General features: G+C 53.8%; 1 protein-coding gene across 2 annotated transcripts in view; it reads left to right on the top strand.

The window, feature by feature from the left end:
* The window catches only part of LOC144780842 (fibrous sheath-interacting protein 1-like), a 746,598-nt gene that overhangs the window by 339,559 nt on the left and 379,370 nt on the right, over window positions 1–27,669 (top strand). The gene's annotated exons all lie outside the window — the stretch shown is intronic.

Below are 27,669 nucleotides of genomic sequence, written 5' to 3' on the forward strand. Positions count from 1 at the left end.
AAGGTCAGTCCTGCTCTGATCGCAGCCCCTTGTCTCAGGCTCTGTGTCCAGTAAGGTCAGTCCTGCTCTGATCGCAGCCCCCGTCTCACGGGCTCTGTGTCCAGTAAGGTCAGTCCTGCTCTGACCGCAGCCCCTGTCTCAGGCTCTGTGTCCAGTAAGGTCAGTCCTGCTCTGATCGCAGCCCCCGTCTCCGGCTCTGTGTCCAGTAAGGTCAGTCCTGCTGTGATCGCAGCCCCTGTCTCAGGCTCTGTGTCCAGTAAGGTCAGTCCTGCTCTGATTGCAGCCCCTTGTCTCACGGGCTCCGTGTCCAGTAAGGTCAGTCCTGCTCTGATCGCAGCCCCTTGTCTCAAGCTCTGTGTCCAGTAAGGTCAGTCCTGCTCTGATCGCAGCCCCTGTCTCTCGGGCTCTGTGTCCAGTAAGGTCAGTCCTGCTCTGATCACAGCCCCTTGTCTCACGGGCTCTGTGTCCAGTAAGGTCAGTCCTGCTGTGATCTCAGCCCCTGTCTCTCGGGCTCTGTGTCCAGTAAGGTCAGTCCTGCTCTGATCACAGCCCCTTGTCTCGCGGGCTCTGTGTCCAGTAAGGTCAGTCCTGCTCTGATCGCAGCCCCTGTCTCAGGCTCTGTGTCCAGTAAGGTCAGTCCTGCTCTGACCGCAGCCCCTTGTCTCAGGCTCTGTGTCCAGTAAGGTCAGTCCTGCTCTGATCGCAGCCCCTGTCTCAGGTTCTGTGTCCAGTAAGGTCAGTCCTGCTCTGATCGCAGCCCCTGTCTCAGGCTCTGTGTCCAGTAAGGTCAGTCCTGCTCTGATCGCAGCCCCCGTCTCAGGGTCTGTGTCCAGTAAGGTCAGTCCTGCTCTGATCGCAGCCCCCGTCTCAGGGTCTGTGTCCAGTAAGGTCAGTCCTGCTCCGATCGCAGCCCCTTGTCTCACGGGCTCTGTGTCCAGTAAGGTCAGTCCTGCTCTGATCGCAGCCCCTTGTCTCACGGGCTCTGTGTCCAGTAAGGTCAGTCCTGCTCTGATCACAGCCCCTTGTCTCGCGGGCTCTGTGTCCAGTAAGGTCAGTCCTGCTCTGATCGCAGCCCCTGTCTCAGGCTCTGTGTCCAGTAAGGTCAGTCCTGCTCTGACCGCAGCCCCTTGTCTCAGGCTCTGTGTCCAGTAAGGTCAGTCCTGCTCTGATCGCAGCCCCCGTCTCACGGGCTCTGTGTCCAGTAAGGTCAGTCCTGCTCTGATCGCAGCCCCCGTCTCGTGGGCTCTGTGTCCAGTAAGGTCAGTCCTGCTCTGACCGCAGCCCCGTCTCACGGGCTCTGTGTCCAGTAAGGTCAGTCCTGCTCTGATCGCAGCCCCTTGTCTCAGGCTCTGTGTCCAGTAAGGTCAGTCCTGCTCTGATCGCAGCCCCTGTCTCAGGCTCTGTGTCCAGTAAGGTCAGTCCGGCTCTGATCGCAGCCCCTTGTCTCGGGCTCTGTGTCCAGTAAGGTCAGTCCTGCTCTGATCGCAGCCTCTGTCTCAGGCTCTGTGTCCAGTAAGGTCAGTCCTGCTCTGATCGCAGCCCCTTGTCTCACGGGCTCTGTGTCCAGTAAGGTCAGTCCTGCTCTGATCGCAGCCCCCGTCTCACGGGCTCTGTGTCCAGTAAGGTCAGTCCTGATCTGATCTCAGCCCCTTGTCTCAGGCTCTGTGTCCAGTAAGGTCAGTCCTGCACTGATATCAGCCCCCGTCTCAGGCTCTGTGTCCAGTAAGGTCAGTCCTGATCTGATCTCAGTCCCTTGTCTCAGGCTCTGTGTCCAGTAAGGTCAGTCCTGCACTGATATCAGCCCCTGTCTCAGGCTCTGTGTCTAGTAAGGTCAGTCCTGCTCTGATCGCAGCCCCCGTCTCAGGCTCTGTGTCCAGTAAGGTCAGTCCTGCTCTGATCGCAGCCCCCGTCTCACGGGCTCTGTGTCCAGTAAGGTCAGTCCTGCTCTGATCGTAGCCCCCGTCTCACGGGTTCTGTGTCCAGTAAGGTCAGTCCTGCTCTGATCGCAGCCCCCGTCTCACGGGTTCTGTGTCCAGTAAGGTCAGTCCTGCTCTGATCGCAGCCCCCGTCTCACGGGCTCTGTGTCCAGTAAGGTCAGTTCTGCTCTGATCGCAGCCCCTGTCTCAGGCTCTGTGTCCAGTAAGGTCAGTCCTGCTCTGACCGCAGCTCCTGTCTCACGGGCTCTGTGTCCAGTAAGGTCAGTCCTGCTGTGATCACAGCCCCTGTCTCAGGCTCTGTGTCCAGTAAGGTCATTCCTGCTCTAACCGCAGCTCCTGTCTCACGGGCTCTGTGTCCAGTAAGGTCAGTCCTGCTGTGATCACAGCCCCTGTCTCAGGCTCTGTGTCCAGTAAGGTCAGTCCTGCTCCGATCTCAGCCCTTGTCTCGGGCTCTGTGTCCAGTAAGGTCAGTCCTGCTCTGATCGCAGCCCCTTGTGTCAGGCTCTGTGTCCAGTAAGGTCAGTCCTGCTCTGATCGCAGCCCCTGTCTCGGGCTCTGTGTCCAGTAAGGTCCGTCCTGTTCTGACCGCAGCCCCTTGTGTCAGGCTCTGTGTCCAGTAAGGTCAGTCCTGCACTGATCGCAGCCCCTTGTCTCAGGCTCTGTGTCCAGTAAGGTCAGTCCTGCTCGGATCGCAGCCCCCGTCTCACGAGCTCTGTGTCCAGTAAGGTCAGTCCTGCTCTGATCGCAGCCCCTGTCTCTCGGGCTCTGTGTCCAGTAAGGTCAGTCCTGGTCTGATCGCAGTCCCCGTCTCTCAGGCTCTGTGTCCAGTAAGGTCAGTCCTGCTCTGATCGCAGCCCCTTGTCTCACGGGCTCTGTGTCCAGTAAGGTCAGTCCTGCTCTGATCGCAGCCCCTTGTCTCAGGCTGTCTGTCCAGTAAGGTCAGTCCTGCTCTGATCGCAGCCCCTGTCTCACGGGGTCCGTGTCCAGTAAGGTCAGTCCTGCTCTGATCACAGCCCCTGTCTCAGGCTCTGTGTCCAGTAAGGTCAGTCCTGCTCTGATCGCAGCCCCTTGTCTCAGGCTCTGTGTCCAGTAAGGTCAGTCCTGCTCTGATCGCAGCCCCCGTCTCAGGCTCTGTGTCCAGTAAGGTCAGTCCTGCTCTGATCGCAGCCCCCCGTCTCAGGCTCTGTGTCCAGTAAGGTCAGTCCTGCTCTGATCGCAGCCCCTTGTCTCAGGCTCTGTGTCCAGTAAGGTCAGTCCTGCTCTGATCGCAGCCCCCGTCTCATGGGCTCTGTGTCCAGTAAGGTCAGTCCTGCTCTGACCGCAGCCCCTGTCTCAGGCTCTGTGTCCAGTAAGGTCAGTCCTGCTCTGATCGCAGCCCCCGTCTCAGGCTCTGTGTCCAGTAAGGTCAGTCCTGCTGTGATCGCAGCCCCTGTCTCAGGCTCTGTGTCCAGTAAGGTCAGTCCTGCTCTGATTGCAGCCCCTTGTCTCACGGGCTCCGTGTCCAGTAAGGTCAGTCCTGCTCTGATCGCAGCCCCTTGTCTCAAGCTCTGTGTCCAGTAAGGTCAGTCCTGCTCTGATCGCAGCCCCTGTCTCTCGGGCTCTGTGTCCAGTAAGGTCAGTCCTGCTCTGATCACAGCCCCTTGTCTCGCGGGCTCTGTGTCCAGTAAGGTCAGTCCTGCTGTGATCTCAGCCCCTGTCTCTCGGGCTCTGTGTCCAGTAAGGTCAGTCCTGCTCTGATCACAGCCCCTTGTCTCGCGGGCTCTGTGTCCAGTAAGGTTAGTCCTGCTCTGATCGCAGCCCCTGTTTCAGGCTCTGTGTCCAGTAAGGTCAGTCCTGCTCTGATCGCAGCCCCTGTCTCAGGCTCTGTGTCCAGTAAGGTCAGTCCTGCTCTGATCGCAGCCCCCGTCTCAGGGTCTGTGTCCAGTAAGGTCAGTCCTGCTCTGATCGCAGCCCCCGTCTCAGGGTCTGTGTCCAGTAAGGTCAGTCCTGCTCCGATCGCAGCCCCTTGTCTCACGGGCTCTGTGTCCAGTAAGGTCAGTCCTGCTCTGATCGCAGCCCCTTGTCTCACGGGCTCTGTGTCCAGTAAGGTCAGTCCTGCTCTGATCACAGCCCCTTGTCTCGCGGGCTCTGTGTCCAGTAAGGTCAGTCCTGCTCTGATCGCAGCCCCTGTCTCAGGCTCTGTGTCCAGTAAGGTCAGTCCTGCTCTGACCGCAGCCCCTTGTCTCAGGCTCTGTGTCCAGTAAGGTCAGTCCTGCTCTGATCGCAGCCCCCGTCTCACGGGCTCTGTGTGCAGTAAGGTCAGTCCTGCTCTGATCGCAGACCCCGTCTCTCGGGCTCTGTGTCCAGTAAGGTCAGTCCTGCTCTGATCGCAGCCCCCGTCTCGCGGGCTCTGTGTCCAGTAAGGTCAGTCCTGCTCTGACAGCAGCCCCGTCTCACGGGCTCTGTGTCCAGTAAGGTCAGTCCTGCTCTGATCGCAGCCCCTTGTCTCAGGCTCTGTGTCCAGTAAGGTCAGTCCTGCTCTGATCGCAGCCCCTGTCTCAGGCTCTGTGTCCAGTAAGGTCAGTCCGGCTCTGATCGCAGCCCCTTGTCTCGGGCTCTGTGTCCAGTAAGGTCAGTCCTGCTCTGATCGCAGCCTCTGTCTCAGGCTCTGTGTCCAGTAAGGTCAGTCCTGCTCTGATCGCAGCCCCTTGTCTCACGGGCTCTGTGTCCAGTAAGGTCAGTCCTGCTCTGATCGCAGCCCCCGTCTCACGGGCTCTGTGTCCAGTAAGGTCAGTCCTGATCTGATCTCAGCCCCTTGTCTCAGGCTCTGTGTCCAGTAAGGTCAGTCCTGCACTGATATCAGCCCCCGTCTCAGGCTCTGTGTCCAGTAAGGTCAGTCCTGATCTGATCTCAGTCCCTTGTCTCAGGCTCTGTGTCCAGTAAGGTCAGTCCTGCACTGATATCAGCCCCTGTCTCAGGCTCTGTGTCTAGTAAGGTCAGTCCTGCTCTGATTGCAGCCCCTTGTCTCAGGCTCTGTGTCCAGTAAGGTCAGTCCTGCTCTGATCTCAGCCCCTTGTCTCAGGCTCTGTGTCCAGTAAGGTCAGTCCTGCTCTGATCGCAGCCCCCGTCTCACGGGCTCTGTGTCCAGTAGGGTCAGTCCTGCTCTGATCGCAGCCCCTGTCTCAGGCTCGCTGTCCAGTAAGGTCAGTCCGGCTCTGATCGCAGCCCCTTGTCTTGCGGGCTCTGTGTCCAGTAAGGTCAGTCCTGCTCTGATCGCAGCCCCCGTCTCAGGCTCTGTGTCCAGTAAGGTCAGTCCTGCTCTGATCGCAACCCCTTGTCTCAGGCTCCGTGTCCAGTAAGGTCAGTCCTGCTCTAATCGCAGCCCCTTGTGTCAGGCTCTGTGTCTAGTAAGGTCAGTCCTGCTCTGATCGCAGCCCCTGTCTCAGGCTCTGTGTCCAGTAAGGTCAGTCCTGCTCTGATCGCAGCCCCTTGTCTCAGGCTCTGTGTCCAGTAAGCTCGGACCTGCTCCGATCGCTGCCCCCGTCTCACGGGCTCTGTGTCCAGTAAGGTCAGTCCTGCTCTGATCGCAGCCCCCGTCTCACGGGCTCTGTGTCCAGTAAGGTCAGTCCTGCTGTGATCGCAGCCCCTTGTCTCGCGGGCTCTGTGTCCAGTAAGGTCAGTCCTGCTCTGATCGCAGCCCCTGTCTCAGGCTCTGTGTCCAGTAAGGTCAGTCCTGCTCTGATCACTGCCCTTGTCTCAGGCTCTGTGTCCAGTAAGGTCAGTCCTGCTCTGATCACAGCCCCTGTCACGGGCTCTGTGTCCAGTAAGGTCAGTCCTGCTCTGATCGCAGCCCCCGTCTCAAGCTCTGTGTCCAGTAAGGTCAGTCCTGCTGTGATCTCAGTCCCTGTCTCAGGCTCTGTGTCCAGTAAGGTCAGTCCTGCTCTGATCGCAGCCCCTTGTGTCAGGCTCTGTGTCCAGTAAGGTCAGTCCTGCTCTGATCGCAGCCCCCGTCTCACGGGCTCTGCGTCCAGTAAGGTCAGTCCTGCTCTGATCGCAGCCCCCGTCTCAGGCTCTGTGTCCAGTAAGGTCAGTCCTGCTCTGATCCCAGCCCCCGTCGTCTCACGGGCTCTGTGTCCAGTAAGGTCAGTCCTGCTCTGATTGCAGCCCCTTGTCTCAGGCTCTGTGTCCAGTAAGGTCAGTCCTGCTCTGATTGCAGCTCCTGTCTCAGGCTCTGTGTCCAGTAAGGTCAGTCCTGCTCTAATCACAGCCCCTTGTCTCAGGCTCTGTGTCCAGTAAGGTCAGTCCTGCTCTGATCGCAGCCCCCGTCTCACGGGCTCTGTGTCCAGTAAGGTCAGTCCTGCTCTGATAGCAGCCCCTTGTCTCACGGGCTCTGTGTCCAGTAAGGTCAGTCCTGCTCTGATCGCAGCCCCTGTCTCACGGGGTCCGTGTCCAGTAAGGTCAGTCCTGCTCTGATCACAGCCCCTGTCTCAGGCTCTGTGTCCAGTAAGGTCAGTCCTGCTCTGATCGCAGCCCCTTGTCTCAGGCTCTGTGTCCAGTAATGTCAGTCCTGCTCTGATCGCAGCCCCTGTCTCTCGGGCTCTGTGTCCAGTAAGGTCAGTCCTGCTCTGATCACAGCCCCTTGTCTCGCGGGCTCTGTGTCCAGTAAGGTCAGTCCTGCTGTGATCTCAGCCCCTGTCTCTCGGGCTCTGTGTCCAGTAAGGTCAGTCCTGCTCTGATCACAGCCCCTTGTCTCGCGGGCTCTGTGTCCAGTAAGGTCAGTCCTGCTCTGATCGCAGCCCCTGTCTCAGGCTCTGTGTCCAGTAAGGTCAGTCCTGCTCTGACCGCAGCCCCTGTCTCAGGCTCTGTGTCCAGTAAGGTCAGTCCTGCTCTGATCGCAGCCCCTGTCTCAGGTTCTGTGTCCAGTAAGGTCAGTCCTGCTCTGATCGCAGCCCCTGTCTCAGGCTCTGTGTCCAGTAAGGTCAGTCCTGCTCTGATCGCAGTCCCTTGTCTCAGACTCTGTGTCCAGTAAGGTCAGTCCTGCTCTGATCGCAGCCCCTTGTCTCACGCTCTGTGTCCAGTAAGGTCAGTCCTGCTCTGATCGTAGCCCCTGTCTCAGGCTCTGTGTCCAGTAAGGTCAGTCCTGCTCTGGTCGCAGCCCCTGTCTCAGGCTCTGTGTCCAGTAAGGTCAGTCCTGCTCTGATCGCAGCCCCTGTCTCACGGGGTCCGTGTCCAGTAAGGTCAGTTCTGCTCTGATCGCAGCCCCTGTCTCAGGCTCTGTGTCCAGTAAGGTCAGTCCTGCTCTGACCGCAGCTCCTGTCTCACGGGCTCTGTGTCCAGTAAGGTCAGTCCTGCTGTGATCACAGCCCCTGTCTCAGGCTCTGTGTCCAGTAAGGTCATTCCTGCTCTAACCGCAGCTCCTGTCTCACGGGCTCTGTGTCCAGTAAGGTCAGTCCTGCTGTGATCACAGCCCCTGTCTCAGGCTCTGTGTCCAGTAAGGTCAGTCCTGCTCTGATCTCAGCCCTTGTCTCGGGCTCTGTGTCCAGTAAGGTCAGTCCTGCTCTGATCGCAGCCCCCGTCTCACGGGCTCTGTGTCTAGTAAGGTCAGTCCTGCTCTGATCGCAGCCCCTTGTGTCAGGCTCTGTGTCCAGTAAGGTCAGTCCTGCTCTGATCGCAGCCCCTGTCTCGGGCTCTGTGTCCAGTAAGGTCCGTCCTGTTCTGACCGCAGCCCCTTGTGTCAGGCTCTGTGTCCAGTAAGGTCAGTCCTGCACTGATCGCAGCCCCTTGTCTCAGGCTCTGTGTCCAGTAAGGTCAGTCCTGCTCGGATCGCAGCCCCCGTCTCACGAGCTCTGTGTCCAGTAAGGTCAGTCCTGCTCTGATCGCAGCCCCTGTCTCTCGGGCTCTGTGTCCAGTAAGGTCAGTCCTTGTCTGATCGCAGTCCCCGTCTCTCAGGCTCTGTGTCCAGTAAGGTCAGTCCTGCTCTGATCGCAGCCCCTTGTCTCACGGGCTCTGTGTCCAGTAAGGTCAGTCCTGCTCTGATCGCAGCCCCTTGTCTCAGGCTGTCTGTCCAGTAAGGTCAGTCCTGCTCTGATCGCAGCCCCTGTCTCACGGGGTCCGTGTCCAGTAAGGTCAGTCCTGCTCTGATCACAGCCCCTGTCTCAGGCTCTGTGTCCAGTAAGGTCAGTCCTGCTCTGATCGCAGCCCCTTGTCTCAGGCTCTGTGTCCAGTAAGGTCAGTCCTGCTCTGATCGCAGCCCCCGTCTCAGGCTCTGTGTCCAGTAAGGTCAGTCCTGCTCTGATCGCAGCCCCCCGTCTCAGGCTCTGTGTCCAGTAAGGTCAGTCCTGCTCTGATCGCAGCCCCTTGTCTCAGGCTCTGTGTCCAGTAAGGTCAGTCCTGCTCTGATCGCAGCCCCCGTCTCACGGGCTCTGTGTCCAGTAAGGTCAGTCCTGCTCTGACCGCAGCCCCTGTCTCAGGCTCTGTGTCCAGTAAGGTCAGTCCTGCTCTGATCGCAGCCCCCGTCTCCGGCTCTGTGTCCAGTAAGGTCAGTCCTGCTGTGATCGCAGCCCCTGTCTCAGGCTCTGTGTCCAGTAAGGTCAGTCCTGCTCTGATTGCAGCCCCTTGTCTCACGGGCTCCGTGTCCAGTAAGGTCAGTCCTGCTCTGATCGCAGCCCCTTGTCTCAAGCTCTGTGTCCAGTAAGGTCAGTCCTGCTCTGATCGCAGCCCCTGTCTCTCGGGCTCTGTGTCCAGTAAGGTCAGTCCTGCTCTGATCACAGCCCCTTGTCTCACGGGCTCTGTGTCCAGTAAGGTCAGTCCTGCTGTGATCTCAGCCCCTGTCTCTCGGGCTCTGTGTCCAGTAAGGTCAGTCCTGCTCTGATCACAGCCCCTTGTCTCGCGGGCTCTGTGTCCAGTAAGGTCAGTCCTGCTCTGATCGCAGCCCCTGTCTCAGGCTCTGTGTCCAGTAAGGTCAGTCCTGCTCTGACCGCAGCCCCTTGTCTCAGGCTCTGTGTCCAGTAAGGTCAGTCCTGCTCTGATCGCAGCCCCTGTCTCAGGTTCTGTGTCCAGTAAGGTCAGTCCTGCTCTGATCGCAGCCCCTGTCTCAGGCTCTGTGTCCAGTAAGGTCAGTCCTGCTCTGATCGCAGCCCCCGTCTCAGGGTCTGTGTCCAGTAAGGTCAGTCCTGCTCTGATCGCAGCCCCCGTCTCAGGGTCTGTGTCCAGTAAGGTCAGTCCTGCTCCGATCGCAGCCCCTTGTCTCACGGGCTCTGTGTCCAGTAAGGTCAGTCCTGCTCTGATCGCAGCCCCTTGTCTCACGGGCTCTGTGTCCAGTAAGGTCAGTCCTGCTCTGATCACAGCCCCTTGTCTCGCGGGCTCTGTGTCCAGTAAGGTCAGTCCTGCTCTGATCGCAGCCCCTGTCTCAGGCTCTGTGTCCAGTAAGGTCAGTCCTGCTCTGACCGCAGCCCCTTGTCTCAGGCTCTGTGTCCAGTAAGGTCAGTCCTGCTCTGATCGCAGCCCCCGTCTCACGGGCTCTGTGTCCAGTAAGGTCAGTCCTGCTCTGATCGCAGCCCCCGTCTCGTGGGCTCTGTGTCCAGTAAGGTCAGTCCTGCTCTGACCGCAGCCCCGTCTCACGGGCTCTGTGTCCAGTAAGGTCAGTCCTGCTCTGATCGCAGCCCCTTGTCTCAGGCTCTGTGTCCAGTAAGGTCAGTCCTGCTCTGATCGCAGCCCCTGTCTCAGGCTCTGTGTCCAGTAAGGTCAGTCCGGCTCTGATCGCAGCCCCTTGTCTCGGGCTCTGTGTCCAGTAAGGTCAGTCCTGCTCTGATCGCAGCCTCTGTCTCAGGCTCTGTGTCCAGTAAGGTCAGTCCTGCTCTGATCGCAGCCCCTTGTCTCACGGGCTCTGTGTCCAGTAAGGTCAGTCCTGCTCTGATCGCAGCCCCCGTCTCACGGGCTCTGTGTCCAGTAAGGTCAGTCCTGATCTGATCTCAGCCCCTTGTCTCAGGCTCTGTGTCCAGTAAGGTCAGTCCTGCACTGATATCAGCCCCCGTCTCAGGCTCTGTGTCCAGTAAGGTCAGTCCTGATCTGATCTCAGTCCCTTGTCTCAGGCTCTGTGTCCAGTAAGGTCAGTCCTGCACTGATATCAGCCCCTGTCTCAGGCTCTGTGTCTAGTAAGGTCAGTCCTGCTCTGATCGCAGCCCCCGTCTCAGGCTCTGTGTCCAGTAAGGTCAGTCCTGCTCTGATCGCAGCCCCCGTCTCACGGGCTCTGTGTCCAGTAAGGTCAGTCCTGCTCTGATCGTAGCCCCCGTCTCACGGGTTCTGTGTCCAGTAAGGTCAGTCCTGCTCTGATCGCAGCCCCCGTCTCACGGGTTCTGTGTCCAGTAAGGTCAGTCCTGCTCTGATCGCAGCCCCCGTCTCACGGGCTCTGTGTCCAGTAAGGTCAGTTCTGCTCTGATCGCAGCCCCTGTCTCAGGCTCTGTGTCCAGTAAGGTCAGTCCTGCTCTGACCGCAGCTCCTGTCTCACGGGCTCTGTGTCCAGTAAGGTCAGTCCTGCTGTGATCACAGCCCCTGTCTCAGGCTCTGTGTCCAGTAAGGTCATTCCTGATCTAACCGCAGCTCCTGTCTCACGGGCTCTGTGTCCAGTAAGGTCAGTCCTGCTGTGATCACAGCCCCTGTCTCAGGCTCTGTGTCCAGTAAGGTCAGTCCTGCTCCGATCTCAGCCCTTGTCTCGGGCTCTGTGTCCAGTAAGGTCAGTCCTGCTCTGATCGCAGCCCCCGTCTCACGGGCTCTGTGTCTAGTAAGGTCAGTCCTGCTCTGATCGCAGCCCCCGTCTCACGGGCTCTGTGTCTAGTAAGGTCAGTCCTGCTCTGATCGCAGCCCCTTGTGTCAGGCTCTGTGTCCAGTAAGGTCAGTCCTGCTCTGATCGCAGCCCCTGTCTCGGGCTCTGTGTCCAGTAAGGTCCGTCCTGTTCTGACCGCAGCCCCTTGTGTCAGGCTCTGTGTCCAGTAAGGTCAGTCCTGCACTGATCGCAGCCCCTTGTCTCAGGCTCTGTGTCCAGTAAGGTCAGTCCTGCTCGGATCGCAGCCCCCGTCTCACGAGCTCTGTGTCCAGTAAGGTCAGTCCTGCTCTGATCGCAGCCCCTGTCTCTCGGGCTCTGTGTCCAGTAAGGTCAGTCCTGGTCTGATCGCAGTCCCCGTCTCTCAGGCTCTGTGTCCAGTAAGGTCAGTCCTGCTCTGATCGCAGCCCCTTGTCTCACGGGCTCTGTGTCCAGTAAGGTCAGTCCTGCTCTGATCGCAGCCCCTTGTCTCAGGCTGTCTGTCCAGTAAGGTCAGTCCTGCTCTGATCGCAGCCCCTGTCTCACGGGGTCCGTGTCCAGTAAGGTCAGTCCTGCTCTGATCACAGCCCCTGTCTCAGGCTCTGTGTCCAGTAAGGTCAGTCCTGCTCTGATCGCAGCCCCTTGTCTCAGGCTCTGTGTCCAGTAAGGTCAGTCCTGCTCTGATCGCAGCCCCCGTCTCAGGCTCTGTGTCCAGTAAGGTCAGTCCTGCTCTGATCGCAGCCCCCCGTCTCAGGCTCTGTGTCCAGTAAGGTCAGTCCTGCTCTGATCGCAGCCCCTTGTCTCAGGCTCTGTGTCCAGTAAGGTCAGTCCTGCTCTGATCGCAGCCCCCGTCTCATGGGCTCTGTGTCCAGTAAGGTCAGTCCTGCTCTGACCGCAGCCCCTGTCTCAGGCTCTGTGTCCAGTAAGGTCAGTCCTGCTCTGATCGCAGCCCCCGTCTCAGGCTCTGTGTCCAGTAAGGTCAGTCCTGCTGTGATCGCAGCCCCTGTCTCAGGCTCTGTGTCCAGTAAGGTCAGTCCTGCTCTGATTGCAGCCCCTTGTCTCACGGGCTCCGTGTCCAGTAAGGTCAGTCCTGCTCTGATCGCAGCCCCTTGTCTCAAGCTCTGTGTCCAGTAAGGTCAGTCCTGCTCTGATCGCAGCCCCTGTCTCTCGGGCTCTGTGTCCAGTAAGGTCAGTCCTGCTCTGATCACAGCCCCTTGTCTCGCGGGCTCTGTGTCCAGTAAGGTCAGTCCTGCTGTGATCTCAGCCCCTGTCTCTCGGGCTCTGTGTCCAGTAAGGTCAGTCCTGCTCTGATCACAGCCCCTTGTCTCGCGGGCTCTGTGTCCAGTAAGGTTAGTCCTGCTCTGATCGCAGCCCCTGTCTCAGGCTCTGTGTCCAGTAAGGTCAGTCCTGCTCTGATCGCAGCCCCTGTCTCAGGCTCTGTGTCCAGTAAGGTCAGTCCTGCTCTGATCGCAGCCCCCGTCTCAGGGTCTGTGTCCAGTAAGGTCAGTCCTGCTCTGATCGCAGCCCCCGTCTCAGGGTCTGTGTCCAGTAAGGTCAGTCCTGCTCCGATCGCAGCCCCTTGTCTCACGGGCTCTGTGTCCAGTAAGGTCAGTCCTGCTCTGATCGCAGCCCCTTGTCTCACGGGCTCTGTGTCCAGTAAGGTCAGTCCTGCTCTGATCACAGCCCCTTGTCTCGCGGGCTCTGTGTCCAGTAAGGTCAGTCCTGCTCTGATCGCAGCCCCTGTCTCAGGCTCTGTGTCCAGTAAGGTCAGTCCTGCTCTGACCGCAGCCCCTTGTCTCAGGCTCTGTGTCCAGTAAGGTCAGTCCTGCTCTGATCGCAGCCCCCGTCTCACGGGCTCTGTGTGCAGTAAGGTCAGTCCTGCTCTGATCGCAGACCCCGTCTCTCGGGCTCTGTGTCCAGTAAGGTCAGTCCTGCTCTGATCGCAGCCCCCGTCTCGCGGGCTCTGTGTCCAGTAAGGTCAGTCCTGCTCTGACCGCAGCCCCGTCTCACGGGCTCTGTGTCCAGTAAGGTCAGTCCTGCTCTGATCGCAGCCCCTTGTCTCAGGCTCTGTGTCCAGTAAGGTCAGTCCTGCTCTGATCGCAGCCCCTGTCTCAGGCTCTGTGTCCAGTAAGGTCAGTCCGGCTCTGATCGCAGCCCCTTGTCTCGGGCTCTGTGTCCAGTAAGGTCAGTCCTGCTCTGATCGCAGCCTCTGTCTCAGGCTCTGTGTCCAGTAAGGTCAGTCCTGCTCTGATCGCAGCCCCTTGTCTCACGGGCTCTGTGTCCAGTAAGGTCAGTCCTGCTCTGATCGCAGCCCCCGTCTCACGGGCTCTGTGTCCAGTAAGGTCAGTCCTGATCTGATCTCAGCCCCTTGTCTCAGGCTCTGTGTCCAGTAAGGTCAGTCCTGCACTGATATCAGCCCCCGTCTCAGGCTCTGTGTCCAGTAAGGTCAGTCCTGATCTGATCTCAGTCCCTTGTCTCAGGCTCTGTGTCCAGTAAGGTCAGTCCTGCACTGATATCAGCCCCTGTCTCAGGCTCTGTGTCTAGTAAGGTCAGTCCTGCTCTGATCGCAGCCCCCGTCTCAGGCTCTGTGTCCAGTAAGGTCAGTCCTGCTCTGATCGCAGCCCCCGTCTCACGGGCTCTGTGTCCAGTAAGGTCAGTCCTGCTCTGATCGTAGCCCCCGTCTCACGGGTTCTGTGTCCAGTAAGGTCAGTCCTGCTCTGATCGCAGCCCCCGTCTCACGGGCTTTGTGTCCAGTAAGGTCAGTCCTGCTCTGATCGCAGCCCCTGTCTCAGGCTCTGTGTCCAGTAAGGTCAGTCCTGCTCTGATTGCAGCCCCTTGTCTCAGGCTCTGTGTCCAGTAAGGTCAGTCCTGCTCTGATCTCAGCCCCTTGTCTCAGGCTCTGTGTCCAGTAAGGTCAGTCCTGCTCTGATCGCAGCCCCCGTCTCACGGGCTCTGTGTCCAGTAGGGTCAGTCCTGCTCTGATCGCAGCCCCTGTCTCAGGCTCGCTGTCCAGTAAGGTCAGTCCGGCTCTGATCGCAGCCCCTTGTCTTGCGGGCTCTGTGTCCAGTAAGGTCAGTCCTGCTCTGATCGCAGCCCCCGTCTCAGGCTCTGTGTCCAGTAAGGTCAGTCCTGCTCTGATCGCAACCCCTTGTCTCAGGCTCCGTGTCCAGTAAGGTCAGTCCTGCTCTAATCGCAGCCCCTTGTGTCAGGCTCTGTGTCTAGTAAGGTCAGTCCTGCTCTGATCGCAGCCCCTGTCTCAGGCTCTGTGTCCAGTAAGGTCAGTCCTGCTCTGATCGCAGCCCCTTGTCTCAGGCTCTGTGTCCAGTAAGCTCGGTCCTGCTCCGATCGCTGCCCCCGTCTCACGGGCTCTGTGTCCAGTAAGGTCAGTCCTGCTCTGATCGCAGCCCCCGTCTCACGGGCTCTGTGTCCAGTAAGGTCAGTCCTGCTGTGATCGCAGCCCCTTGTCTCGCGGGCTCTGTGTCCAGTAAGGTCAGTCCTGCTCTGATCGCAGCCCCTGTCTCAGGCTCTGTGTCCAGTAAGGTCAGTCCTGCTCTGATCACTGCCCTTGTCTCAGGCTCTGTGTCCAGTAAGGTCAGTCCTGCTCTGATCACAGCCCCTGTCACGGGCTCTGTGTCCAGTAAGGTCAGTCCTGCTCTGATCGCAGCCCCCGTCTCAAGCTCTGTGTCCAGTAAGGTCAGTCTTGCTGTGATCTCAGTCCCTGTCTCAGGCTTTGTGTCCAGTAAGGTCAGTCCTGCTCTGATCGCAGCCCCTTGTGTCAGGCTCTGTGTCCAGTAAGGTCAGTCCTGCTCTGATCGCAGCCCCCGTCTCACGGGCTCTGCGTCCAGTAAGGTCAGTCCTGCTCTGATCGCAGCCCCCGTCTCACGGGCTCTGCGTCCAGTAAGGTCAGTCCTGCTCTGATCCCAGCCCCCGTCTCACGGGCTCTGTGTCCAGTAAGGTCAGTCCTGCTCTGATTGCAGCCCCTTGTCTCAGGCTCTGTGTCCAGTAAGGTCAGTCCTGCTCTGATCGCAGCTCCTGTCTCAGGCTCTGTGTCCAGTAAGGTCAGTCCTGCTCTAGTCACAGCCCCTTGTCTCAGGCTCTGTGTCCAGTAAGGTCAGTCCTGCTCTGATCGCAGCCCCCGTCTCACGGGCTCTGTGTCCAGTAAGGTCAGTCCTGCTCTGATCGCAGCCCCTTGTCTCACGGGCTCTGTGTCCAGTAAGGTCAGTCCTGCTCTGATCGCAGCCCCTTGTCTCAGGCTGTCTGTCCAGTAAGGTCAGTCCTGCTCTGATCGCAGCCCCTGTCTCACGGGGTCCGTGTCCAGTAAGGTCAGTCCTGCTCTGATCACAGCCCCTGTCTCAGGCTCTGTGTCCAGTAAGGTCAGTCCTGCTGTGATCACAGCCCCTGTCTCAGGCTCTGTGTCCAGTAAGGTCATTCCTGCTCTAACCGCAGCTCCTGTCTCACGGGCTCTGTGTCCAGTAAGGTCAGTCCTGCTGTGATCACAGCCCCTGTCTCAGGCTCTGTGTCCAGTAAGGTCAGTCCTGCTCTGATCGCAGCCCCCGTCTCACGGGCTCTGTGTCTAGTAAGGTCAGTCCTGCTCTGATCGCAGCCCCTTGTGTCAGGCTCTGTGTCCAGTAAGGTCAGTCCTGCTCTGATCGCAGCCCCTGTCTCGGGCTCTGTGTCCAGTAAGGTCCGTCCTGTTCTGACCGCAGCCCCTTGTGTCAGGCTCTGTGTCCAGTAAGGTCAGTCCTGCACTGATCGCAGCCCCTTGTCTCAGGCTCTGTGTCCAGTAAGGTCAGTCCTGCTCGGATCGCAGCCCCCGTCTCACGAGCTCTGTGTCCAGTAAGGTCAGTCCTGCTCTGATCGCAGCCCCTGTCTCTCGGGCTCTGTGTCCAGTAAGGTCAGTCCTGGTCTGATCGCAGTCCCCGTCTCTCAGGCTCTGTGTCCAGTAAGGTCAGTCCTGCTCTGATCGCAGCCCCTTGTCTCACGGGCTCTGTGTCCAGTAAGGTCAGTCCTGCTCTGATCGCAGCCCCTTGTCTCAGGCTGTCTGTCCAGTAAGGTCAGTCCTGCTCTGATCGCAGCCCCTGTCTCACGGGGTCCGTGTCCAGTAAGGTCAGTCCTGCTCTGATCACAGCCCCTGTCTCAGGCTCTGTGTCCAGTAAGGTCAGTCCTGCTCTGATCGCAGCCCCTTGTCTCAGGCTCTGTGTCCAGTAAGGTCAGTCCTGCTCTGATCGCAGCCCCCGTCTCAGGCTCTGTGTCCAGTAAGGTCAGTCCTGCTCTGATCGCAGCCCCCCGTCTCAGGCTCTGTGTCCAGTAAGGTCAGTCCTGCTCTGATCGCAGCCCCTTGTCTCAGGCTCTGTGTCCAGTAAGGTCAGTCCTGCTCTGATCGCAGCCCCCGTCTCACGGGCTCTGTGTCCAGTAAGGTCAGTCCTGCTCTGACCGCAGCCCCTGTCTCAGGCTCTGTGTCCAGTAAGGTCAGTCCTGCTCTGATCGCAGCCCCCGTCTCAGGCTCTGTGTCCAGTAAGGTCAGTCCTGCTGTGATCGCAGCCCCTGTCTCAGGCTCTGTGTCCAGTAAGGTCAGTCCTGCTCTGATTGCAGCCCCTTGTCTCACGGGCTCCGTGTCCAGTAAGGTCAGTCCTGCTCTGATCGCAGCCCCTTGTCTCAAGCTCTGTGTCCAGTAAGGTCAGTCCTGCTCTGATCGCAGCCCCTGTCTCTCGGGCTCTGTGTCCAGTAAGGTCAGTCCTGCTCTGATCACAGCCCCTTGTCTCGCGGGCTCTGTGTCCAGTAAGGTCATTCCTGCTGTGATCTCAGCCCCTGTCTCTCGGGCTCTGTGTCCTGTAAGGTCAGTCCTGCTCTGATCACAGCCCCTTGTCTCGCGGGCTCTGTGTCCAGTAAGGTCAGTCCTGCTCTGATCGCAGCCCCTGTCTCAGGCTCTGTGTCCAGTAAGGTCAGTCCTGCTCTGACCGCAGCCCCTTGTCTCAGGCTCTGTGTCCAGTAAGGTCAGTCCTGCTCTGATCGCAGCCCCTGTCTCAGGTTCTGTGTCCAGTAAGGTCAGTCCTGCTCTGATCGCAGCCCCTGTCTCAGGCTCTGTGTCCAGTAAGGTCAGTCCTGCTCTGATCGCAGCCCCCGTCTCAGGGTCTGTGTCCAGTAAGGTCAGTCCTGCTCTGATCGCAGCCCCCGTCTCAGGGTCTGTGTCCAGTAAGGTCAGTCCTGCTCCGATCGCAGCCCCTTGTCTCACGGGCTCTGTGTCCAGTAAGGTCAGTCCTGCTCTGATCGCAGCCCCTTGTCTCACGGGCTCTGTGTCCAGTAAGGTCAGTCCTGCTCTGATCACAGCCCCTTGTCTCGCGGGCTCTGTGTCCAGTAAGGTCAGTCCTGCTCTGATCGCAGCCCCTGTCTCAGGCTCTGTGTCCAGTAAGGTCAGTCCTGCTCTGACCGCAGCCCCTTGTCTCAGGCTCTGTGTCCAGTAAGGTCAGTCCTGCTCTGATCGCAGCCCCCGTCTCACGGGCTCTGTGTGCAGTAAGGTCAGTCCTGCTCTGATCGCAGACCCCGTCTCTCGGGCTCTGTGTCCAGTAAGGTCAGTCCTGCTCTGATCGCAGCCCCCGTCTCGCGGGCTCTGTGTCCAGTAAGGTCAGTCCTGCTCTTGTGGTAAATAAATAAATAATACCCTATTTTTGGATGAATGAATGAATAACAGATAGCTCAATAAATAAGAGTCAAGATTCGAGGTAGTAGGAGTTTCTGCAGGTTTATTACAGCATAAGGACAGGACCAGGACAACCTGCATAGGAACAGGACAAAAGGGGCCCAGCAGCTGCTGGGGCTGGGTCTGGGATGAGCGCGCTAACATTTAATAACAAAACATTGATTTATATAAATAGCGCAAACACATAGCATTACATTGCAATAGGCGTAGCAGTGGGTGGAGCAGAAGGCGTGACGCGTAGTAGTCGCGAGAGATAACAGTAATAAGGGGTGTAACTGGGAGTTCACTTAGACATGTGATGTAAACGTAACAGAATATGTCATGAATGGGCGGACACATAGGAGGGGGCTACCTAAGGAGCCGGGACCTCTAACCTAATGGTGCGCGAAAACTAGCAATGACGTGTTACTAGGAGAAGCTGGGGGCTACGAACTCTGTGCTAGGAGCAGAGACTAGAGTCTGGAGGGTCGGAGCGACATGTACCTAAACCCTATCTGGTATCTAATGTTTAGGGAACATGTTGATATAAACTAGAAGTCATGAGGGGAGAGGCTAACCTGATTCTAAGACTGGACCATGCATTATTCTACATGTAGTGCGTGATGAAGAATATTAAATGACCATTAAAATACAGTATTTCTCTAACATGGAGACGAGAAGGCTAGACAATGACGGAAACTATTGATGCAGTTCAGTAGCTTAGGAATGCAGAGGAGGAGGACTGAACTGATAGCAGGAACTATAACATACTTTTGGCAGACTCAGAGGCAGAGCCAGGCTGCACCGGGCACTGCGAGGCAGGAAGTAAGTGAAGGGTCGAGGATACAGGTGGGGGCTGTATCGCTCCTCAGCGAGGCTTTCAGGAGACAGGAACTGAATCTGTGGTCCGGGCCCTTTTGAGGCCTGGAAACGGGGACTTTATAATTGAATAACGTGCACACTGAGAAACGTGGCAACATTACTTACATAGGCCTGATATTCGTAGTATTCACGAGGACTAGAAACTAACATACTAGAGGTGGACACAACTGTAATTGCGTCTTTAATCAGAAATGGGGAACAACATATGCATATTGATCATGCACACATAACATAGGATGGGTGGGGCGTAGGGACATAGAACATGGCAAAATTTACTTTTCCACATTCCCTCCTTGTCACTACGTTTCCATCAGGAAACATCAATATTCATGATACCGTCTATCATTTCATACAGTACCATTTGCTCGTCTCGAATTGTCTTGGAACGGGATTTAGAACGGGGCTTGGGACTGGGAATACAAGAGGTAGCACACATGCTGCAAATCGCAGGGCCACATTGTATACAGAGGCAGCAGCTAAATATGATCGCTACTGCAATACCTAGAAAGGACAGGACTTTCCATCCCCAGGCGGAAATTATATTCCAGAACCAACCGGACCATGTCCAGGTGCCTGGATCTTGGTGTAACAGATGGGCAATTTTATGGAGTCTGGTTATAGCTGAATAAACAGACGGCGCGTTATTTGGAATGAAAATACAACAACTGGATCCGAGAATTCTACAGGCCCCGCCCCTATCGGCCAGTATGACGTCAAGGACGAGACGATTCTGTAAAACGACAATTCTCATAAAGGATTGTTCTTCAGTTAAGTTACCTAGAGCGGAGGCAGTCTCATCTACTACTGCTTCAAGGGTTCTTGTTAACCTACGAATTAGCTTACTATTTACAACTGTACCTAAATAAGGGAAAACACCTTTATCTATATCAATGAATTGCTCTGCGGCGGTTTCAGTATAATCGACAATCGGGAGATTTCTCTTGTGTCTAGTGTGTACTAAGAAAGAATTCCTATGATAGTCAGGTGGGGCTAGAAAAACAGGTGGCAGTAGGAAAGCAATGTAACAGGTTCCCTCCCAATCGAGGGGCAGACGGACATATGCAGTTTGACCACAAACAAAATAAGAATGACGTGAAGCTATAAAAATAGATTTCCTACTGTCACTATACTGGATAACAGTAGTACATTCACTATGACCTATATGTACAGAACCATAACTACGGACACATAATTCGCCTTTGACTGGTAGTACTGAAATAGCGGGTGAGTCTGGAGTAGTATCAGACTGAACATTCAGAACCATGAAATTCGACGAATAATTTCCTAAACTATATACCTCATTTTCTAAATCTAAACCTATTCTGTGGGGGAAACCTTGCTTGTCAGGGAAACATGTACTGTTAAGAAAAGACATATCTGTTGAGGATGACGTTAGCGTGGACCATGCTCCACACGAACCATTGTGTGAGAATGGATAAGGAAAGAGTGGCAGAACTCCCTTCGATGTCTGGAAAGGGGGGAGTCGACCACACACCCAACAATTAGTGGCATTGCTGGTCTGGTGTGAATAATGTAACATACGGATAAATGTGTTATTACGCATGGCGAGACGGTATGAATATTCGTGAGGAGGCAGATCACTAAACGTGTGTTCTACTGTAGCATGAGCAGACATATTTACATGAGGAACTGGAAAACACAGATAGAAAGCATAACCGGTGCAGGAAATCATTATGCTGATGAATAATACAAAACTCAGAAAAACGATACATCTGATTGAGCTTTGACTGACTCTCTCACTATGGGGGTCTATTTTATACATGTCAGAAACAGTCTAACCGTTTCACCTAGGGGAGGACTTATACAATCAAACTGGCTGACTTATTAGACCTGAGCTTTAACTTATACTCCTGTTGCGGAGTTTTCTCTAACAAGGGAGGGGTTGTAAGAATGTCTTGTGCGGGACTGTCCTTTAAAACAATGTTCCGGCAATCCTTCAAATCCTGGGAAATGTTCTTGGAAATGTCTTTGAAGACTGGTTTCGGTCCTTTGAAAAGTTTTACATGGGAAAGGTGTACCCACCCCTTCCTGCCTTCCAACTTGACGGCAGTTCGGGTGGTCAAGAGGACCTGACGTGGCTCCTTCCAACGTGGTTCCAGCGGACTTGATCTGTCAAAATTTCTGATCATCACCAAGGAGCCTGGAACGATCTCATGCGGTGCCACCTCGGTATTGTCTGGAAAGGCGGCAGCAACCTGTGAACGACATGAGTTGAGGGCAGACATCAAGGAAGCTAGGTAATCTGTCAGCATATTACATGAAACATCGGTAATACTTCGGGGTCTAGGAGTACCCCACATATTAGGGGGGCGGCCGAAAACGACCTCATACGGGGACAGACCTGATCTGGAATGTGCGACCATACGCATGTAAAACAGAGCGACTGGCAAAGCTACTAACCAGTCCACACCCTTGTCTTTACAGATTTTTGCTATACGGATTTTCAGAGTCTGATTATGTCTTTCGACTAGTCCAGCTGCTTCTGGATGGCGTACACAATGGAACTTCCACTGGTACCCTAACAAAAGGGAAACGTGTCTCATGAGTTCAGATGAGAATGGCTGGCCGTTATCAGAATATACGACTCTAGGGAGTCCATATCTAGGGAAGAATTCACGAACCAACTGCTTGGCAGTGGTCGCGGCTGTGTAATCTGGGACTGGATATGCTTCTGTCCATCTGGACAGGGCGCATACAACTACAAGGACATACTTGAAACCTTGACATCGCTCCATTTGAATATAATCCATCTGGAGGACCTCAAAAGGGTGGTCAGGGGGCTGGAAACCACCTTGTTCCACCGGGACACTTTTACCTGGATTAAACTGACAACATATCATACAGGTACGGACTTTCTGCTTGGCTGCAGCTCGTAAATGCTTGTTGAACCAAATGTTCTGGATACTGTCTAACATAGCTTTTTCTCCTAAATGCGCTGGACTATGTGCGGTATTGATGATGACTTGAACCATAGAATCGGGGAGAAACCATGTGGCTCTACCCTTCGTTAACCATCCTTGATCTGTCTGGACCCCTCCTTGTACAGACCATTTCTTGATTTCATCGGGAGTGGCATGTGACTGGATATCTATGACATCTTGTGTAGGGTCCTTAACTGTCATGCATGTAGTCAGATCTGGAATATGTGTCTGATTAACTGGAATGTCTGGTGTCTGTGCTGTAAGCTTGGCTGTGCGGTCTGCTAAATCATTACCTTGGGAAATGATGTCTGTAACTTTCGTATGTGCTTTGCACTTCATGATAGCAATAGATGTCGGTAAATGTATGGCATCTAACAGGGCTTGAATAAGGAGACCATGCTGAATCTTGGTTCCATGAGAAGTCATAAAACCTCTCTCCTGCCAGAGCACTCCGAAGTCGTGTACAACTCCGAATGCGTAACGTGAATCTGTGTAAACATTAACTTTCAGGTTCCTGGCATGTATACAGGCTTGTGTCAGAGCGACTAGCTCTGCTGCTTGAGCGGACAGGGTATCAATACGGTGTGTTTCAATAACTTCAGTGTCAGTAGTCACTGCATACGCGGCGACTAGTTCTCCTGTACTAGTTCTCATACATGAACCATCCACATAAAGTGTCAGGTCAGGATCTGGTAACGGAATATCTGTCAGGTCTTGTCTTGGCTTTGTCGTAATGTTAACTACTTCCACACAATCATGTGTGTCTGGATTTGAGCTAACTGATGGTAACAGTGTAGCAGGATTCAGGACGTTGCAGCGTCTAATTTCTATGTGTGGCTGGAACAGTGTCAATTCATAACCTGTCAAACGTGCAATTGTCAAGTGCTGAGTTTGTGTTCGGTTTAAAAGAACTTCTACTGAATGTGGGACTTGTACTGTCAGGAAATGTCCTAAAACTATGGAATCACTTTGTCTGATAGCTAGTGCTGTGGCTGCAACTGACTTGAGGCATGCAGGCAACGCCTGGGCGACTGGATCTAATGTGCTCGAAAAATAAGCACAGGGCTTGTATTGACCTGCTTGATCTTGTGTAAGAACAGATAATGCTGTACCTTCGCGTTCTGTAACGAAAAGTGTAAAAGGCTTACTGTAGTTCGGTGTAGCTAGAACTGGAGCCTGGCATAGGGCTTTCTTTAACTCGTTGAAACTAAGTGTATGGTCAGATGTCCAAGGGAGGACAGTCGATACGGCTGCCTCCTGTGTCGTTAACTGTATCAGTGGCTTGGCTAGGAATGCATACTGGGGAATCCATTGTCTACAATAAGAAGTAAGGCCGATAAAGGCACGTACCTCCTTCTGGGTTCTGGGCTGGGGAAGACTCGCTATTAACTGGATACGGTCGGGTGTCAACTGCCTACCCCTCTTGGACAGCAAGTGTCCTAAGTATACCACTTGCTGGACACAGAATTGAAGCTTCGAAGGTGACACCTTGTGCCCCATCTCGGCTAGAAAATACAGGACTGTAAGTGATGCACGCTCACAGTCACGTTCAGAACGGGCCGTGATTAGTAGATCATCGACATACTGGAGCAGGGCAGTGTCAGTTGGCATGTGAATGTTGTCTAGTTGTCTCTTGAGTGCTTGACTGTAAATGCTAGGGCTTTCTGTGAAACCTTGAGGAGCGCGTGTAAACATATAGCTCCTTCCATTTAAACAAAATCCGAAAAGAAACTGGCTGTCTGGATGAATTGGAACACTAAAAAATGCATTCTTGAGGTCAATAACAGTGAAAAACATGGCTTCGGAATCAATGGCTGTTAACAGGGAAGAAATGTCTGGGACAACTGGATACTGAGGAATAATACATTTATTAAGCTCTCGTAAATCAATCACTAATCGATATACTGGGGGTGCATTTGGATCAGTACGTTTCATGACTGGAATGATCGGAGAATTACATATATTGAAGTCAGTTTCTACGACTACTCCTTGAGCCATGAGCTCGTCAATAATTTTGGATAGGGCTGCTACAGCCTCAGGTGGTAATCTGTACTGTCTGATTCGTGGTAACACTACACCTGGTTTGAGAGTCACACGGTAGGGTGTGATTTGCATGTAACCTACATCAGTTGGACCTTGCGCCCATAAATGCTGCGGAACATTAGACAATCTTGAATCAAAATCTCGTAATACATAGTGACCCTTAAAGTCACGTAGGAACAGACGTATTCCCTCTGGGGAACAGCAAATAACTGCACCTAATTCTTTCAATGTCTTAATTCCTAATAGATTTTCTGGACATGACTTAGTAAGTAACAGATCAGTAGTACGGGACAATGGACCTACTTCTAGAGTAACTGGCTTTGATATCTCATTAACTATGGGTTTTCCTGAAAATCCAAGGGAAACATTTCTTGAGCCTGAGAGCGGAGCCCCTGGAACTTCGGCATGACTAATTGTGGTCCTACTTGCCCCTGTATCGATCAAAAACTTTCTGTCTTTCCCTAATACTTGACTATGAACATAGGGACCTTCTTGGTCTACAGGTATCTCGATGAGAGGCAAGCCTACCTCCCTCTCTAGGCTGTTTCATGAATATGACTGGTACTCTGGATACTCGGACTGTGCATACTGGTACATCTGCGATGTAACGTGCTGTGTTGCAGCAATAGGCTGCGGTGCTGTAACTGTCTGTTGTGCATTCTGTGACTGAGGAGTCTGTGAAACTTGTTCTTGTCTTGGCGGACGTGGTCTTTCTTTAGTCTTACCAGTAGCTATGTTGTGTTTCAGAACTGCACACTCGTTTATAAAATGACCTGGCTGTTTACAATAATTGCAGTTCCCTTTAACGGGAGCCGCAGGATGACTGGCTTGATTCGGACCCCTCTTCTGACTGTCTTGAGGAATAGATTGTGCAACTAGCACTTTCATTTTCGTGTCTTTCATACGTTTTCTTTCGTGTTCTTGCTCTTCTCTGATTCTATTCTGGTGATACTGGAGCATCTGGAGCATCTGGGACGGAGTATTGGCTTGCCAGGTGCTTTCGACTTTCAAAACTCGATTTTTAATTTGTGGACTTGAATTCTCGACTAATTTAGTAACAAAAAGGTGAGGGTATGACTCACTACTTGTCTTGAGACCACTGTTAATACTAAAACATTTTTCGAATCTAGAATAAAAATCACTAATATCCTCATCTTGTTTCTGTTTACAGGCTGAGATTGCATCCCAGTCTTCTTTTCTAGTTGTCAATAATCTGGGTAAAACTTGAATCAATAATTCTGGTAATTCTTTACATTTATCTCCAAGACCGGTACCTGGTACTCGTGCCTTATCTTCAGCTTCTAGAGCTGCCCAATCGATCTTTTTCTCTCCCACCTCCCATTCTTTTTCCTTTAACTTTTCATACACCCCTGCGGGTAGCAGAACCTTTAACATTTTAATGACATCTGGGTAAGTGTATTCTCCCATACGGAGCATGTCTTTTAATTCTCTATGGAACCCCGCTGGATCTTTGTCATGACAGGGAATTAATTTCTTCATTTCAAGAAGTTCCATCTTTGAAATTGGAGTGTATACAAACACTCGTTGCATTTCGCCACCCGCCCCTTGGACTGGGTGGACTTCTCGTAACGGATGCTGTCTGTCTATGTAGAATGGTTTACTTTCTGGGGGTGAGACATGAACAAAATGCGGGTTCAAGAACGTTCTATATTTGTGGCGTTGTTCTAGAATGACACTAATTAAATCGGTACCTAGACCTCTCCATCTGTACTGGAGTAACTCGTTCAGGATATCATGTAACGGGCCTGGATCGGAATGTTGACCCTCATACAGGGTAATGAGGTGCTGGATCATATACATACCCACCAGTCGTTGCTCGGCTGGGGGCAGTTTCAGAAACATTTGTGCCACTATTTCGTCTGGAAAAGTGGTAGAATCAGTAATCCATCGGACTGCTGATCGGGCTAGTTCTTGTTCGTGCATGGTACTTAATTCGCTATAACCGACTCGTGATTTCAGAATGTGATCGGTAGCTTGAAATACTTGTTCTAGAGAGCGAGGCTCTCGTTCTGGTGCTGGATGATGAGAAATAGACTTAGGTTCTGGACGTAAATGGCGATCTGGAAATCTGGATTTTCCTACATACGCTATTCTGGTGGGATTCTCGTCTTCCTCTTCAGGATCAGAGATACTTTCTTTCTCGCTTACTTGTGCTGCTTTACGCTGTTCGTGTAACCTTATTATTTCTTTACGAATTTTCTTGTACATACTTTCCATGGCACTAATGGTCTTGTGCTTACCCTCGGCTATATTATCACTCCACCTTGTTAGGATTCTCATCTCGGCGGGATCTTTAGACGGGTAATCTTGTTCCCTTATTAGACAATTGATCAGGAACTTTAATATCATGAGCTGAATCTCGGCTTTCCTTTGAGACATAATCTCGCCAATACTTTCTGGATCATCCCCTGTACGGATGAAACGATATATTCTGTCTAGATCTTCTTTCATATTTGGTAAGGTGACTAGATACTCGGTCACCCTTCTTATACGTAAGGAATATAAAACCATAGTATATTCGCCTGGAACTGGATCATAGACACATTCGGCAAGGGCTTGTCTGATTTCTGCAACAGACTTATTACTTTTAGGAGTACGCTGTGATGCTTGAGCATGTAATTCGAGTGCTGATAAACGCTTGTGTGGCGGCGGGGTTTGAGGAGGACCTCCTCCTGCGGCCCCTAGACTAGAATCGTCGACTGACATTCTTCGTGCTTGCAGGGTCGGTAATTGTAACGTGGGCTGAACTTGTATGGCAGGCTGACCCGGGGGTACCATAACAGGTACTCCGGTGTCTGGAGGAACGGGAAGTGCCTGATTTACAGGGACAGGCGGAGCGCGAACTGGATTTGCATATTCTGGGACTGTGTCGTCCAAATAGGACGAAATAAAAATATCAGCTGCGGTCGGTTTGTGACGTAGCTTGGTCGGAACTAATGGTGGCGGGAAATTACTGGGTGCCTCTGGGGTCGCTTTTGGCAAGCCTTCGGCAAGGAGAGGATACATACCCTTAATAAGGGCATGCCTCTGTCTGTCTGACTGTTCGGCTTTGACTTGTTCACCTATCTCGATTAATTCTCTTTCTTGGGCTCGTTCTTGGGATTCTCTACTTAACTCTGACTTTCTGACTTCCTTTTCCGTTCTTCTATGCGCTTCCTTACGCCATAACTCGATGGCATCTTTCTGTGACTGTCTGGCTTCCTTTTTCCATAATGCTTCTTCTACTCGCATGATACATTCGGCATCCCATGTACCCGAGACGGGCCATCTATACTTTTCTTCTAACTGTTTGGTATACTCTACCCATAAATCTAGATACAATATGGCGCTTATGCCATGTTTCTGATACATAAAGTGACCTGGACTGTCCCTAGGCGGAACAGGAACTGCTGCTTCTAGCAGACCCTTTCTAGTTTTTAACTGACGTAACTTGGAAAAGAGCGGCATTCTAAACTTGAATCGGAACACAATACAATACACGAAAAACAATAACAATTGGGAAAACAATTCAGGCATACCACGACATTGGAAATACATTAAACAACATTATGAATAACAGTTCGAACAGAATACTACCTGAAAATACTGAAACCGGAAACAGAACAGAATTCTCGAGAACGGAACAGACTAGAGTTACTGGATGCACTGCTATAACAGTACGGAACATACCGGTCCCATAAAGGAACACATCAAGACCCGTATCCACCTAGGTGAACACTTCGTTTGTGGGCTTGGGTACCACCAACCCACGGACCAGGAGTCAATTTAGACTGACCCTGTCTAGACACTACCCCAGCAATGGTACTCACCGGGCAGCACGGAACGGAAGGCCTCGGACGGGACTGGACTACGACGACGAACTTCGGACTTTGAACTTCAATTACGGGCGGACCTCCGGATACCTCGGACCTTGGACTCTCGGCTTGGGCTCTGGTCGGGACTCGCCGCGTTCCTCCACCGTCTCGTTCGGATGCTGGACCGCCTCCTCCGTCTCCTCCGTGGGCCTGAGGGATACTTGAGCAGAAATATCTGCCACTGCGCAGAAGAGTTCCGTCACGACTGCAGAGGGTCAGGGGGTCGGCGTGGCTTCACCGACGCGTGGGGAAAGGGCAAGTCCCTATTCGGGCGCCATTATGTGGTAAATAAATAAATAATACCCTATTTTTGGATGAATGAATGAATAACAGATAGCTCAATAAATAAGAGTCAAGATTCGAGGTAGTAGGAGTTTCTGCAGGTTTATTACAGCATAAGGACAGGACCAGGACAACCTGCATAGGAACAGGACAAAAGGGGCCCAGCAGCTGCTGGGGCTGGGTCTGGGATGAGCGCGCTAACATTTAATAACAAAACATTGATTTATATACATAGCGCAAACACATAGCATTACAT

This window comes from Lissotriton helveticus, chromosome 9, assembly GCF_964261635.1.
Source record: "Lissotriton helveticus chromosome 9, aLisHel1.1, whole genome shotgun sequence".
NCBI lineage: Eukaryota > Metazoa > Chordata > Amphibia > Caudata > Salamandridae > Lissotriton > Lissotriton helveticus.